This window comes from Octopus sinensis, linkage group LG2, assembly GCF_006345805.1.
Source record: "Octopus sinensis linkage group LG2, ASM634580v1, whole genome shotgun sequence".
In the NCBI taxonomy this organism is placed as follows: domain Eukaryota; kingdom Metazoa; phylum Mollusca; class Cephalopoda; order Octopoda; family Octopodidae; genus Octopus; species Octopus sinensis.
This window is the reverse complement of record NC_042998.1, coordinates 80,469,087-80,476,586: the sequence shown is the minus strand read 5'-3', so window position 1 is coordinate 80,476,586 and position 7,500 is coordinate 80,469,087. Positions and strand designations below refer to the sequence as shown.

Here is a 7,500-nt window from a genome sequence, read left to right as displayed (position 1 = left end):
CATGTTCTTGTCCATGTCTGTATTTAATTTTACTGTTTACCTATATATATATATATATATACATACACACACACACACTGGCACACCCGACTGATTCTGTAACTAAGTGTAAGGTCTCCTATTCGTGGTATCTTGGGGAAAATTTTTTTTTACTACATAGCAGGTTGACTCCCAAACCGTGTAAGTGGAATTGGGTAAACGGAAACAGTCCTGTTAACGCTACCTATAGTCCATAGGATAGTCCTGTCACTGAGTCTACCCGAGGGTTACATTAAAGATACACGTGTCTGTAGAATATTACCTATGCGCAAATACGATCAGATCGAAGTATTTGAAATCAGCAATTTAAATTTTTATTTCAATCTGCGTTGTCAAAGCTTTTACTTCACTGTGCTAAAAAGATTTAACAACATATTTTCATATAATCGCGCATTGCATTCATATATATATATATATATTATATATATATATATATATATATATTATATATATATATATAAATATATATATTATATATATATATATAAATATATATATATATATATATATATATATATATAGGGAGGCGATCATTAATATACAATATGCGCACATAATCAGAACAAACGTGGATTTAAATAATCGAACATAGAGCTCATTATATACATGCATACTGACATGTTTGTGATTGAGTGTATACATTTGACTCATAAAATATTTTAAAGGAAATAATTAAAATGAAATACAGTTTTAGATTTGGGTGTTGGTTTTATTTCTAGTCATTTATTTGTCCTTCCTCCGCACATCTGCCATGTCAAGTTTTGACTCGTTTAAACCTGTCGTTAGTTTTCATTTTTTTTTTTTAACCTGAAGATTGTTGATTCCCCTCTCCCCGCGATAAACTGACTAATTCTAGCTGTATTGAATGGATGGTTTATAGTATCCAACAATGATAACACTTGCACCTTTTCTTTTCTTGTATTTTACTTCCTATTTTGTCTCTCCTTTGTTTTGTGTCTCTATCGTTTGCACATACGCGCGTAAATTTTTCTCTGTTCATACACCTGTTTTTTTATATTTCACTCTCTCCTTTCCTCTCATGCTTTCCTTATGTCTCATTTCTCCTTATCGTCTCTAATACATAATTTTCTTCTTTCTTCTCTTCCCTTCTAACACCCTTTCTCTCCGTCTTTTTCCTCCACGTTTTCTTTTACGCTTTCTAACATGCACACTTTGTGTCATTCTGTTTTGCACGGTCCCTCCTTTACTTCTGACACGATCTTTCTACATTTAACGGCTACTCTGGGCAATGCTTCTTTCTCTTTCTCTCACTGACCCTCCTGTTCCCTCTCACCACCACTATTACCACCTTCTATTGATTTCACTATGGACGAATGATTTATTATGCTTTTCTTTACTCTGGCCATGACTTGATTCATTAATCTGTTGTTCTTCAAAATCTATCGATTCCTGTCCATTTCTTAGATCAACTGAGAGCGTGCGCACGCGCGCCCACAAACACACACCCACTCTCACGTCTTCCCCCTTCACGTACATTAGCTTACTATTGTTGCGTCGGCATTATCATCATTGCCCACTTTCTTTAGCGCTTGTATTATCTGCATTATGTTTAGAGGACGCAGTATGTGTTACTCCAAATATCTTACCCTAACTCATTCTTTAAACAGAAACACGTACATATATGTATATATGTGAGTGTGTTTATGCGTTAACCGTGATTGAAACCTACATGTAAAGGTTTCGTACATTCATCCTTGCCCTGTAAGCTGTACTCAAACCTTTAAGTATGGGTTTGTAATCTTGGTTACTATATACACACATTAGATTCCACACACTACCAGTATATAATGTTTATTGCACGAAACCGTTAGACATGAGTTTGGAATTCTGGTTGCTACATACGCAGAATTAACTATACTTTTCTATTACAAGACTGTGTTGAGTTCTTTGTGCAGTAAGACACTAGTGTGTGTGCATCTTTCTAAAAACAAAGGTTTGTGTTGCAACCTTATGTAGCCTGCTACTTAACAGTTCAGCAAAGTATGACCGATAAAATATCGGCAACACAGGTCAAATGCTTAAATCTGGAACCCCAGCATGGCTGCTCTTCAATGACTGGAACCAATAAAAGATTACTCCCACCCACTCTTGTCTAATGCGAGTAGCCATGTATCTCTTCTACAGTCACAAATCTGTTGTGGCTCCTTCCTCCACATTCTAACGTCTAACCTCTTACAGCAATCACGTGATATGAAGACAAGGAGACACTAACACACACTCTCTCTCTCATACGTGCATACATATATACATAGAGACCAAGCTTTTAGTTTTTGTTTACCAAATTTACTCACAAGGCTTTGGTCAGTCTAGGGCTGTAGTAGAAGACATTTGCCTGAAGTGCCAGTGGGGAACACAGAACCACACAGGTATGCCTGTGCGTACGATATAGATTTGTCACATGTAAGGCAAGGTTTTGTACAATACAGCGTTATGGCCAAATATACTTTTAGAAGATTCTAAAGAAATGAACTGGTTTAAATGATACTTAATGCCTTCAAATCATCATGTACTATTATTTATTAAGTATCAAGAGGGTCTGGTTTAATTACTTATAGTAAAACATCACATCAACCAAATTCACTAAAATCACACTATCATCTTAAAAAGAAGGACACATACAAAAAACAGGATGGTCATGGACTGGAATGACTATCCAGTCATTCCAGCTATGACCATCTATCTCTTTATCCATGCCTGCCCAATCAAGACTGAATTTCTTTTATAATAGAGGTTTCTTTTATTACAGTTTTTTTTTTTGTGGGAGCAGTGTTGGTTGTATGATCTTTGGTTTCTATTAATCTAGGATATTTGTCTATATAGCTTAATGTTGTAAACATCATGCCATATACAGTTTAGGGAGAATTCTTATAAATGCTTCTGAAATACTATTTCTAAATTGGATTGCAGTATATCAGTAAACTTTAAAATACTTAATTCTCTAATATCTTCATAATTTTTGTCTACCTTTCCATGTTGGCATGGATTCTTTACAGTTTCTATCTACTAAATTTCATTCACAAAGTATTAGTCAACTTGAGACTAGAGAAGATACTTGCCTGAGATGTCATGCTGTGGGTTCAAACCAAAAGCTCTGTTGTTGTGAAGCAAACTTCCTAACACAGAGCAATGCTTGTCTCTCCCAAGTCTTAACACATTAAAAACAAAACTAGTCAATATATATCTTTTCTATTTTAGGCACAAGGCCCAAAGTTTTTGGGGAGGTGGGGCAGTCAATTAGATCAACTAGTATGCAACTGGTACTTAATTTATCGACCCTGAAAGGATGAAATCAAAGTTGACCTCAGTGGAATTTGAACTCAGAGCACAAAGACAGCTGAAATACCACTAGGCATTTCATCTGGTGCGCTTATGTTTCTGCCAGCTTGTTGCCTTCCAGTCGATATATATCAGGTCGTGAGTCATGTTCGTTATTGAATCTCTCTCTGCCATTCCAGTGATTGATCTGATAAATTGTCATTTAACTAATATCACACATCTCTTACATAATGGGACTGCTGAAACTACTAGTTCTGATGATTATTGACAAAGGGAGAAAATTTAGGAGAGTATCTAGTCAGTTATGTCAATCTCAGTACTTGGGTTTTATAGTTTATTTTATTGACCCTTGGCAGGATGAAAGGCAAAGACAACATGAACAAGGATCGAAGTCAAAATAAGGAGATCATCATCATCATCATCGTTTAACGTCCGCTTTCCATGCTAGCATGGGTTGGACAATTTGACTGAGGACTGGCGAACCAGATGGCTGTGCCAGGCTCCAATCTGATCTGGCAGAGTTTTTACAGCTGGATGTGACAATATTCTAGCATTTTGACCAATGCTTTTCTGGCTTTAGAAGACTAAATGATTATATGAAATAAAAGTTTGTTTTTTCAATATTTATCATGTAACTATAAGTGAATTCTGGCTCTGACAGTAACACTGGAATAGCAACACTTTGTATCCTATATATTCTTCTCCTCCCTGGCCCATTCCTATTTCCTTCATTTGTCCCCAAACTTAAATTCACCTTTGACTATGATCTCTCCCTTGTTTGCTGTTCTCTGCATCTCCTGGATTGCTATATTCCTTACCTCTACCCATCTGTCACTCACATTACACTTTTGCAAATGTACCTGATTCTCTGTCCCTATCCCTTCCACTTGTTCCCCTGTCTCCATTTACCCTTGTGTACCTTGTGGGTACATCTTGATACCTCATCAATACTACCTTATTACCTTTTCCAGCTGGGATAGCCATGTATCTCCTCCATGGCGAGACACTTGTATTTATTCCTCTTTCATAGTTTTGCCTCTCAACACCTTGTATAAACCACATCCCTCAATAGTAGATCCCCCACTCTATGAAGGGGTCTTGTTTTATGAGTTACTTGGCAACCTCACTAGTGCAGGTGACATGAAAAAGCACTCAGTACACTTTGTAAAGTGGTTGGCATCAGGAAGGGCATCCAGCTGTAGAAACTATGTCAAATCAGATATTGGGGCTCAACAAAGTCCTCTGACTTGGATCCTGTCCAACTGTTCAGCTCATACCAGCATGGAATACGAACACTAAATGATGATGATGGAGTTACATAATGTTGTGATAATTCTCTCTACTTGAAAAGTGGTCCGTCACACCATATATATAATTTAAAAGAACAAAACAAATTCATGTTTTTGAAATTTCATTCTCACAGACATTGCCACTTTGAATATCTTCCTTCAAACTTGCACACGTTGTTTAGCTCAAGTTCTTTTACAGGACTGAGGAAAACTGAAGGACAGCTGCAATAGGTGTGTGAATCTGAGATGGGAATATGTTCAGTAGAATCATAATTAACTGATCCTCTTGTATTTTCTTTTACCCAAAGCCACAAACTTTTCAGTACTCCTTGAATACAATATTGTTTAACCATTTGTCAACTCTTATTGAGCTCACCTATAATGGAAAACGTTTCAGTGATGGCTACCACTTATTTTCGGTGATAGTGTTGTGTATCTAAAACAGTTGTTCTCAAATAGCTTGTCATGGCACATTGGTACCTCATCAGAGGAATCTAAATGAATTGTAGATTTTTAAAAATATAATTTGAGGGTGCACTGTGATGTATCTTCACCAGCAAATTCTCTCTTTTCTAACCATGTATCTCCCCTACAGCAAGACATTTGTTCTTCAATCATAGTTGAATCTCTCAACATGTGGCTTAAAGCCACCTCCATTCAATACTATTGAACCATTCAGTTGAGGGGGTCTTGTCTTGCAAATTACTTGGCGACTTCATTAGTACCAGTGCTACATAAACACTCTCTGTACACCCTGTAAAGTGGTTGACATTAGGAAGAGCATCTAGCCATAGACACCACACCAAAGTAGACTTTGGAGCTTGGCACAGACCTTTGGCTTGCCAATATCCAATCGGTTCAACACATACCAGCATGGAAAATTGACATTATATGATAATGATGTTTAATTCGAGGCTTTACATATTCCATACAAATGATGAGAGTCTTGAAAAATGTGCTATTCCTAATTTCACTGTATATAAGTATGATTTAAAAAACAAACTAAGTAATAGTATCATACATTTTCTTTTGTGAATTTTAAACTTTAAAATATAGTTTCATTCTTAATTTTCCTTTTGATATGGACCTCTGCTTTTTAACTTTAAAACAGTTATTTTTAAAACTTTTTACATAAAGTGTGCTTCTAATTAACTTTCTGTGTGAAGTGTGCCAATAAATTTTTGTTTGATCTGTATCTTATAGTCAAATGCTTGAGAAGTACTGATCTAGGACTACATTTTTCAAACAATTTTTAAGTCTTCCCCATTGACCCAACACAAAGTAGTACTTTTCCAATTCTCTATTTACACAATCCATTCTCTGTTAATACTATTTATCTCCACTGAGGTTTATACTTAGCTTGATATCTGCCATTGCAATTAATAACAATATATGGCTATGTGGTTAAGAAGTTCACTTCCCAACTACATAGTTTTGGGTTTGGTCCCATTGTGTGACATCTCAGACAAGTGTCTTATGAATGTATTTGATAGATGGAAATTGAAAGAAGCCCATTAAATGTGCATGCATATGTGCATGAGTAGTTATTATTTGGTTAGTTTGTTGTTGGATTATACTGGGACTGTTACCTGCATTGACATTGAATTTCTGAATGTTACTGTATTAGATATCGGCTCTCTTTCTTTCACACACATATTTGTATGCATATCTATATCAAATCATTATTTAACTATGTTCCCCACCAACTTCCTATAATCTCTCTATGCACCTTCTTGTACCTTGAGAGTATGTCCTGATAGTTCTTCTCCACCATCCTTTTTTCCTTTCCTGCTGTGGTACCTATGTATCTCTTCTACAAGATACCAGTTCCTGTTCCTGTTCCTCATCCCTACTTTGGACTCTGAACACCTGGTACAAAGCTACCTACTACAATACTAGCTGCCCACTCCACTCCAGGAAGGAATTTTGTCTTGTGACCCCTATTTGTGCTGCTAATACCATGAAAATGCACCTAGCGCACTCTGTAATGTGTTTGATGTTAGGAAGGCCACCTGGCTGTAGAAACCTTGCCAAAGCAGACCTTGGGCTAGTTGGAGTCTTTCGAACCGTCTAGCCCATGCCAGCATGAAGCAATGATATTAACCCTTTAGCATTTACCCCAGCCATATCTGACCAAGATATGGCTCCCTGTTTTATACTCAAACTGACCAGATTAAGCCTCTCACATCTACCCTACAATATCAGCCAAAACATCTACAGCCACATAAATTGAAATCTCAAGGCTACAGGATAATGCAGGAAAAATTCAAATCAATGTAAATAAATGTTATATTTGAAAGAGTAATCTAAATGCTAAAGGGTTGAATGATGATGATATCCCTCTACAGCCTGAATTTGCATCCTGCTTGCTTCATATTTACTTTCCATCCCTGCAAGATCAATAAAATTAGTTTCAGTAATGTACTGAAGTTAAGTTCAGATCATTAACACTATCTCTTATAAATTTATGAGTGGCCTTATAGCAAAGGGAATAAACATTATTTATATACACTGATTTTACTCTATAATACTACATTTCAGACATCTAAAATCGAGAAGACTGAAGACTACTATAATACTGCATGTATGTACACATACACACACAATTACAGACTATGACTGGATATACTCCTGCACATAGTTGCATATATACACACACACATGATGATAGATCCCCCACTAGTTCCACCTACAAGCATTCAGTTGTTTGGTAATCTGAACTACCAACTTGTTAAATTAATGTACAAGTGGCTGAATATGTCACAGAATATGTACCATTCATATAATTCCCATACTCAATTAGTATAGCACAATATGCGACAAGGCTAGATCTTTTAATTACAAGTACAATCCCCACAGTTTCCACTCAACCATT

The 7,500-nt window shown here is 36.3% G+C and overlaps 1 protein-coding gene across 5 annotated transcripts in view; it reads left to right on the top strand.

Moving 5' to 3' along the window:
• The window catches only part of LOC115231083 (PRKC apoptosis WT1 regulator protein), a 138,732-nt gene that overhangs the window by 2,059 nt on the left and 129,173 nt on the right, over positions 1-7,500 (top strand). The gene's annotated exons all lie outside the window — the stretch shown is intronic.